Below are 9,398 nucleotides of genomic sequence, written 5' to 3'. Positions count from 1 at the left end.
TACAAAGATCACATGGCAAGAGAGGAAGCAAGAGAGAGAGAGAGGGGAGGGAGGTGCCAGGCTCTTTTTAACAATCAGTTCTCGCGGGAATTAATAAAACGGGAATTCAGTCATTATCGCAAGGATGACACCAAGCAATTCAAGAAGGATCCACCCACATGACCCAAACGCCTACCATTAGGCCCCACCTCCAACACTGTGGATCAAATTTCAACATGAGGTTTGGAGGGGACACACATCCAAACTATAGCAGCAGCCAAGGATGGCATGAGGGCTCCTGAATTTGTCAAAAGGATCCTTCACCAGGGAGTCACTAGGGCAGATGGATGCATTTGAACTATTCCAAGGCAGAATTCAGTATTTATAGTTGCAGGTCGGGAGCCAGAACAAGAAAGATGACTGTAAGCTTAGAGTCAGAGTTTCTGGGAGATTGGTTCCGTTAGTGGACCTGCCAGCAGAGGATAGAGTTAGAAGAATGTGAAATATCAAGTCAAGCAGTGAGAGCTAAGGTGAGAGGTAGAAACCCAGCCTCTCACAAAACAGAACATGAACAAGTGCACATCAGCAAAAGCCAGAAGAATGATTGGCTTCTGCAGGGAGGAAGTAGCAGTGGTCGGTATTTAAATCATTGGGCCAGATTACTGGCTCTGCCTTGTCTGGTACTTAAGGACCCAGACCTTATGAGGCTGGGTATTAATTTCTGATAAGCCTTGTGTTTCTCCATTCATATGTTCAGTAAACAAACATTTATTGAGCACCTGCTATCTGTGATGTTGGGTGCCTGGACACAGATACAGAGTGATGAGAAGACACTATCTGTCCTAAAGGAGCTCATCTTGACTCATTTGGTCCAGCAACATCTGATCAGAAAAGAACTTTATGTTATTATATAAAATTATCATTATGTTATTATATAAATCATCATAATGTCCTGTGGAGGCAGATTAGGATTTATTTCTCCAACCTAAAAACACAGACTGGGCACAGCAGCTCACGCCTGTAATCCTAGCATTCAGGAGGCCAAGGCGGGAGAATCACTTAAGGTCAGTAGTTCAAGACCAGCCTGAGCAAGAGTAAGACCCCCATCTCCACAAAAAATAGAAAAAATTAGCTAGGTGTGGTGGCACATGCCTGCAGTCCCAGCTATTCAGGAGGCTGAGGCCAGAGGATTGCTTGAGCCCAGGAGTTTGAGGTTTCAGTGAGTTATGATGACACTACTGGACTCTAGCCCAGGTGACAGAGCAAGACTCTGTCTCAAACAAAAAAACAAAAAACACCACCAAAAAACACATCTACCAGTGGAATGCAAATTACCTTTGTCCAAGGACCCATCAGATTTCTTGTGAAGGTAACTTAGTACCAGTGGCTTAGAAGTCATCACCCAGTAATTAGCAAGAGCCCTTTGTACTGAGTGCCAATGAACCAAAGTTGGGAGATGTGGGCCTGACCACAGCATAACAAAAATGCTTTAACCACAGTGACCAGATGTGATTTCTTCCTTTCTGGGGGTTGAGAAAGGGCTCTGCAAGCCTTTTCCTAACCCTGTTCTCATAACCATGACTTGTCTCTGCAAATCCAAACCCATGAAAGGAAACTGCATTTGAGGGCATGCAAGGGGAAGAGTTAGGCCTGGACCGGTGCAAAATTGAAGGAGGCACTCTCCCTTGGGGTTGCTCCTTCTTAAATTTTGTGTGCTAGGCTTTTCTGTTGCTGCAGCCTAGACCTGCCCTGGGGAAGAGGCATAATCTAAACCCAGGACAGAAAAAAAGTCTGTACTTCATCTAATCTTTTTCCTCTTTCAAGGAAAGCTCTTTTACCATTTGGGAGGGGGATCCTATGTGTGAAAGGGGCCCCAAGAACACGGTAATCCTTACTATAAGCTTTTCATTATCACATAAGAAAATGGGAAAACTTTTATTCCCTTTTGTTTGGAGGAAGACTTCCTACTTTATACTGTTGAGTATAAACCCACTCAAATGTTCTGGCTCCTAAAATAATCGCTTTAGGGTTAAAGCAATGGGGAGATTTTGGCTTTCCCGTACTGGAACAGCGCCTCCTCAAGAAAACAGCGTCATCCTAGCTAATGTTATTGACTCCTTATTCTGTAAAAGGCATGAGAGGTGTGCTGTTCTCATGCTCCCTCCTTTACAGAGGTTTGGAGAGTTTCTGGAACTTGACCATGTCACACACCAAGAAAGTCGTAGAGCCTGGATTTAGCCTAATCACTTTCTTTCTCTATCAACCCCAAACCAAAAGAATACGGGGCCCAAAAAAAGCTGGGGAGCTTGGCTGTTGGACAGTGCCTAAAAGTGAGCAAGCCATTATTATTCTTAACAATAGAAAACATGGCTGTATGTTGTTGTATTTAAAAATAACTAAAGGAATAGAGCAATATATTGAGTTTGGTTACCAAATAAAAGAATTTAAAAATTAAGTTGCCCATGTAATTTCAATCAGTAGAAAATACCTGGAACTCAATTTTTCAAAAAAAAAAAACCTCCAAAAAACCAAAACCAAAAAACAAACCTTTGATCTGTTGACTTTAGTGATGACTCAGCCAGTATTGAAGTTATCTGTATCGCAAGTTTAAAAGGTAAATAAAAGGTAAATGATTACACTATTTCTAGTTAGATATTTTTTTCAGAGAAATGCCAGTCAATGCAGAGAATCACATGCATCTTTCCTGCTGATTTCTGCCGTCAACTTTTGATATCCTCAAAGCAAGGTGAGTGAGTGGCACTCTTCAAACAAGAAGGAAGATGAGAGGTGGAATTATCGTCTAGTGAGCCCCATGGTGTGCTTGCTGGGGACCTTGGATGTGGGGATTTTCAGAAGAGCTGTGTCCTTGCCATTGAAAGTTATACTGAGTCCCTGGAGTCAAGTAACTCATTGCACCTTTTTAAATTTGGGGAATTCTTTACCCGTCATGTGGATTATTGGGACTGGAATTCGTCCTTTTGACAGTGAGTCAATATTGAAGATTCTGTGGGTCCATTTATTGACATGTATTGAGTAGTCCCTAAACACATATGTATTAACTTCCAAACTATTTCTTGGATGCTACACTGTGCTAGGTGCTAAGGAAACACAGATGAATGGTATAATTCTTGTCTTCCAGATGCCCACTGTTGGGGCTAATTCCTTAAAACTATGGCAGCTATTGTGAACACACAAGAGAAGTATAAGCTGTGGTTCCTGCCTTCAGCCTGCACTAAATCCAGAGGAACATGGTCCCTGAGTTGGAAGGGTTCTCAGAGGACAATAGTGTCTATTTCTTATTCAATTTTGTATCCTCAGCTCCTGCCTCCTCTCCTGTACATGATCCCTGACTGAGGGTCTCCAGACCAGCCTATCACTCTACATAGGGTCTCCCTCCAATGTCTGGTGTCTGCTTGGGGTGCTCAGATACAAGACCCTCTCTACCACTTTGGCAGCCCATTCCATTGTTGAATCACTCAAGTTACTAGGATGTTTTTCCTGCCTACTTTATAACCTCACCAATGGGCCCAGATTCTGCTTTCAGAATACACACAGAGTAAAACAACTGCACAGACTAAATCCTTGGTCTCTATGTTGGGTTTTAGGTATTTAGAGACATCTGTGCTGTACCTTCCGTTTCCTGGCCTCCAATATCCCTGTTCCTTCAGTTACTTCTCAGATGAATTAGTTTTGAGACTATATCATGATCCTATTGAATAGGCAGGACTGGCACCAATGATTCAATAGTAGGATGAAGCATCTTGTGATTAGGAGTCAAATTAATTATGTAACTATCTGAGTGAGTGAGGATTTGTGCACACTCAATAATTGTGGCATTGAGCTTAGCCAGCTGCCACTGGTAGGGAATGAGAATTTCTCTGAATTTCTCTGAGGCTTATCCCAACCCTCAAAAGGATTAACAATGAAACCAACAAACAGGCCATTCTTCTCCATAGATTGCCTTGATTAGACTGCTTCAGTGTTGAGAGGGAAAAAACAGGAGGCGAACAAGATATGTAAGAGGAGACTAAGTCTCCTGCTTGGCTTGGATCTGGCAAGGCTCTCAGCTGTAGCTTTTCTTCACAATTTGTTGTCTGATCTCTTGAATACACTTAAGGACGTGGGAAGTCTTTGCTTCTGTTCTTGTTAGAACAGTAGAAGGCAATGATTTGAAATTGTGAGGGTGCAGATCACAGAGCCAGGGCAGGTAATGTGGGCAATTTTCTCTGTGCGCTGGGATTGTGCAACAGGCAGCCAAATCATTTGGTGAGTTAAGCAACAGATTGAGCTTCCAGGACTCAGATTCTAATGGCGACTGAGGTGGCGGGAAGATGGATACTAGCAGGAAGTAAGGGTAAGTACTATGGAGAGGGGCTGGATGGTGGGAATGGGGCATGGGAGTAGCTTAGCTTAATTAGGAGCCCTACATTTAAGGCTCCTACAGACTCAAGTCCAAACCCTGGTGCCACTATTTATTAGCTATGTGACCTAACTAGATAGTAAATCTCACTAAGATTTTGTTTCTCCATCTGTTAACTATGGGCAATAAAACTTGGCTAGTAGAGATGTGTAGAGGATTTAATGAGATAATATTTGCAAAATGCTCAGTGTAGGGCCTGGCATACCCACAGTAAGCTATCAATAAATAGAAGTTCGTAGTAGCACTGATAACACACCAGAACTGACAGCACAAGGAGGTGACATAGGCAATACTAAAGACTTAGATAAGGCCTTCCCTTCAAGTAGCCTATGTGTAGAAGCAATATGGCCTAGTGGCTAAAAGTAAGGGGTCCTTAGTTTTATCACCCTGGGCAAGTTACTTACCCTCTCTGAGTCTCATTTTACTCATCTGGAAAAAAAAAATTATAGCAGTGCATACATCAAAGGATTTTTGAGAGCATTAAGTAAGACAGTACACTTCGTTAACATCCCTGGCATCAGGTTAGCAGCCATGTTACCACTTATTCAGACAGAAGAAATGTAACAGGTGAAAGAGTGTTGGGGACCACCTCTTTTTGCATCAACATGCTGGCAAAGAGAGGGTCCTGGCAACAGGAGGGACTAGAAAGAAAGGGAGCTAGTGGTATTGCAGGAAAAGAAATAATTTGCTTGGCCACCCCAAGGGAATTAATGTAGCAGGACTCAAGGGTAAGAGGGCAGTAGGAATAGGTCAAAGTGGCTGGTGGGGGCTCAGGGTGCAGAGCACTCAGCTAAATCACTGGAGAACCAGGCACATAGATGCTGAGCCCTGAAACAGGCCTCAGGAAGGAGAGGGGAGCAGTTCAGGAGCTTCCCTGGGAGGTGATTCCAATGGACATTTAAAAGATTGCACTTGCCCAGTGGGACTCTTAGGTTCCCATTGGAGTCTACAAATATAATCATCAGGGCCAGCTTCTCACGTGTGTGTCCTGTGCAGGGGTGCAGGGCCCTGCACTAAGAAGGACCCTGTGCTTGGTGTAATGCTCTTCTGTCTTGAAATTCTTAATAATTTTTTAACAAGGGGCCATTTTACATTGGGCTACATAGATCATGTAGCCAGTCCCGGCTTACATCATAAGAAGTATGTTAGAGGAGCCAAGTACCATAGGCATTCACGGGAGAGAGGGAATCATTTCCAGCTGAGGGTGGGCAAGGAGAGAGGAAAGAAAGTGTTGTGAACAGGGGACATTTTGAATTTGACCCTGAAGGATGGGCAAGATTTGGATAGGTGGAAATGGGAATATGGCTATCTGGCTGGAAGAAATATGTTGGCAAAGTCAAGAGGTGGAGAAGTTTGGACTCCACTAAGGGAATGGTCAGAAATACTTCTGAACGTGGAGTCCCAGCTCTTGAGCTGTTCACATCTGTGCTCTTCCAGGATGATGCCATGCTCAGCTGGCCTTTCCACAGGGAGCCTTTTTCCAGGCCTTTCTTAGTCCTTTCTTCCAAGTGCCATTCTGCTAGGCACCTGCCCAGTAAATTAAATCTAGCCATGTTATTCTCAAAGCAAGGGTGGGGGAAAGCAGATTTGAAAATGAATAAAATAAAATATTCTTAATTAAAAATAAAATTTTCATTTTATTGAAATAAAAAATTAAAAATACTTAAGATAGATCAAATAATAGAACAAATACAAATGAAGAGAAAATTCGATTAAAAATCCCCAATGTCTAATTTGCTCTCTCTCTCTGTCTTTCATATCACAACTTCTGTGTAGGGATTTGCACAGCAGGCAAGTGGTGGAGGTGGAATTCTGACCAGGGTCCAAATCCTGTCCTCTGTCCTCTACCCCATACTGCCACAACCCCACTTTACTCCACTGGGGTGGGTTTCTCCAAACAGAACCTAGAGTGGTGCAGAAAACAGTGTAAGTGTTGGCACTTATAAAATTAACTAGGGTCATACCAAGTGACACAGTTGAGAGTCAGCATACAAGGAAAAAGGAATTTTTCTTATAAAAATATCACAATCTCTACCCTTACTATCCTAACATTTGCATTTGAAATCTTATTTCTGTTGACATGATATGACTGTCTTTATTTCTATTAACACCGTATCACGAATGACATGCCAATATACATTTTGTTGTGTTCCCACTTAATTTGAATAAATATCCAACTTCGCCACTTGATCAACAGGCTTTGATTTTTCTTTTCCAATGTAAGTGTCCCACTCCTAAATTTAATAGGACAGAGTGCATAGATAACTAGTATGTTTTGTGTAGTCCCAGAAGCTCAGATGCGTCCTAGGCTGTGTTGCTGCTTGTCTGGGAACTGGTGGGACAGACCACCTGCAGGAGAGGTGGGGAGTCGGGACCCATAGGCTGTAATAGAGCCTCCATGGTCATTGGGAACAACACAGGAGAGCAAAGAGCCCTTCTCCTATTGTTTGTACAGAACTCTGTGTGGCCCTGTGTGCTCCATGGCTTCAGCTGGGGCACAAAAGGACAGTGTCAAGCAGTCAAGGTAGTGCCCAGGTGCAGGTAGCAGTGCTTAGCTGTGGGAAGTGATGCCCAGGGCCAGGCAGTTATGTCCAGCGGCGGGCAGTGGTACCCTGAAGAAGGGAGTGGTGCTCTCGTAGTCCCTATGTCATTTGATCATTATTACAAAATAATGTTCTCTCATTTATACTAATACACATCATATTTTCAGAAGTGAACAGAGCATATGACATTTAACCAAAAGAAATTTGGGGTGTGGTTGTGGTGGATCACACCCGTAATCCTAGTGCTCTGGGAGGCCGAGGCAGGAGGATCACTTGAGCTCAGGAGTTCAAAACCAGCCTGAGCAAGAGCGAGACCCCGTCTCTACCAAAAATAGAAAAAATTAGCCTGGTGTGGTGTAGTCCCAGCTACTCAGGAGGCTGAAGCAGGGGGATCGCTTGAGCCCAGGAGTTTGAGGTTGCTGTGAGCTATGATGATGCCACTGCACTCTAGCCCAGGGTGACAGAGCAACAGAGCAAGACAAGGAAGAAAGAAAGAAAGAAAGAAAGAAAGAAAGAAAGAAAGAAAGAAAGAAAGAAAGAGAGAGAGAGAGAGAGAGAGAGAGGGAGACAGAGAAAGAAAGAAGGAAAGAAATAAAGAAGGAAAGAGAGAAAGTGAAAGAAAGAAAGAAAAAAAAGAAAGAAAGAAAGAAAGAGAGAGAGGGAGAGAGAGAAAGAAAGAAGGAAAGAAATAAAGAAGGAAAGAGAGAAAGTGAAAGAAAGAAAGAAAGAAAGAAAGAGAGAGAGAGAGAGAGAAAGAAAGAAAGAAAGAAAGAAAGAAAGAAAGAAAGAAAGAAAGAAGAAAGAAAGAAAGAAAGAAAGAAAGAGAAAGAAAGAAAGAAAGAAAGAAAGAAAGAAAGAAAGAAAGAAAGAAAGAAAGAAAGAAAGAAAGAAAGAAAGAAAGAAAGAAAGAAAAAGAAAAGAAAGAGAGAAAGAAAGGAAAGAAAGAGAGAAAGAGTAGGGGAAGAAATTTGGGAGCATCATATGATGTTTAAGACAGGATGGAAAATGGTTACCAGGGACAGTTTAAACCAAGAGACTACATGTAGTGAGATTGTAGAGAGGAGGTGGCAGCTTTGTCTCTTTGTAGGAAATCCAAAACTAACAGTTCAAGGTTGATTTACTTTCTAATGTAAAGAAATGTAAGTTGAAAGTCAGTCTGTTATTCATGTGTCCTTTGTTCACGAGTTCAAAGACAAGTCCAAGGAAAAGTTATTGGCCAGAGAACCTTATCAGGGAATGGGGACGTGCAGGGTGACCTGCAGAGGATGGGGTTGGGGCTTGGGCCCCCTAATTTCCACCAGCACCTCCCTTCCTTTGCTATGAAAGATGTTTTCTCAGTGGAACAGAAAATGCTATGTCAGTGTTGCTCTGTGACATGGCGGCTGCCCTCTCCACCCCTCAGTCCCAGGGAGGTTACCCCGAGCCCCACCCCTGAATAGAAATTCTAACCCACCAGCTCTGCCACTCTCTGCTGACGTCCCTAACACACACATACACACACACACACACACACACACACACACACACACACACACACACATGTTCTTCCCCACTTACAGGCTAGATTATTTTGGGGTGCAGAAGGCTAGAGCTGTTCCAGAAATGGGACCATAACCATGGTGGCTGTCAGACCTTGATTTTTTTGCAGTTACCTCTATTGCTTAGTTTTCTCCTTAGCTAAATATTTACATTTTGTTAAATATTACATAAGTGTGATTTAAAGTTCTCACCATTCTAACACCATTCTTTCCATTCAGATAACGTTATACTTCAGGGGAACAAAAAAAGCCATCTTTCAGAGTACATGTATCAAGTTTGCAGCAGCCACAACTGACCTGCTGCCCCTGCTTTCGGCAGCTCTTCTGCCATGGCCCGCTTTTTGTGTTGTGAATGGCAGTGCCCAAGGGCTAGCTCTGTGCCATGCATAAGAGAGGTGATGATGACATTTTCAAAGAAGAATATGTGTGAAGGAGGAGGAAGGGGAAGAGAGAGAAGGTGATGGAAGCCATGCTGCAGGAGTGGAGAAAAATGGTCTTCCCATGAACCAGAACCATCTTTAGCAAACAGTAGGTCAGGGATGGCCTCATCCATTGGAAAGCCCCCGTAAGCTGTGTGCTAGGAAGGAGTCTGAGCTCGGGCATCAGTTGCAGGGGCTGGGGTAGACACAGCCTGCACCCCCACCCTCACCAGCTGGGCTCCCCTATACACGGGCTGGGCTCTGAGCATCCTTGGTCCCTTGTGCCTCCTCAACTTCATGCATATAAGCATATAGTAGCTGCTTAATAAATGTTTGATGATTCATCAAGAATACTGTTTTCATCTATATTTCCCATTGAAAAACCCCTACAATTGCTCTTATTGGGTTTGTTAATACCAAATTAAAGCTGTAAAGCCTTCCACAATTGAGCTCTCTCTTTCCCTTTTGTTGTAATTTTGTCCACTTCCTCTCTACACCA

At 43.1% G+C, this 9,398-nt stretch overlaps 1 long non-coding RNA gene across 1 annotated transcript; it reads left to right on the top strand.

The window, feature by feature from the left end:
* Positions 1–4,281: 4,281 nt before the first annotated feature.
* On the top strand, positions 4,282–8,986 carry LOC123630362. The gene is made up of 2 exons (XR_006732657.1): positions 4,282–4,333; positions 8,700–8,986. It is a non-coding gene; the product is annotated as an uncharacterized LOC123630362 (long non-coding RNA).
* The last annotated feature ends 412 nt before the right edge of the window (positions 8,987–9,398 follow it).

Source organism: Lemur catta, chromosome 1 (genome assembly GCF_020740605.2).
Source record: "Lemur catta isolate mLemCat1 chromosome 1, mLemCat1.pri, whole genome shotgun sequence".
Lineage (NCBI taxonomy): Eukaryota > Metazoa > Chordata > Mammalia > Primates > Lemuridae > Lemur > Lemur catta.
This window is presented reverse-complemented; position numbering and strand designations above follow the sequence as displayed.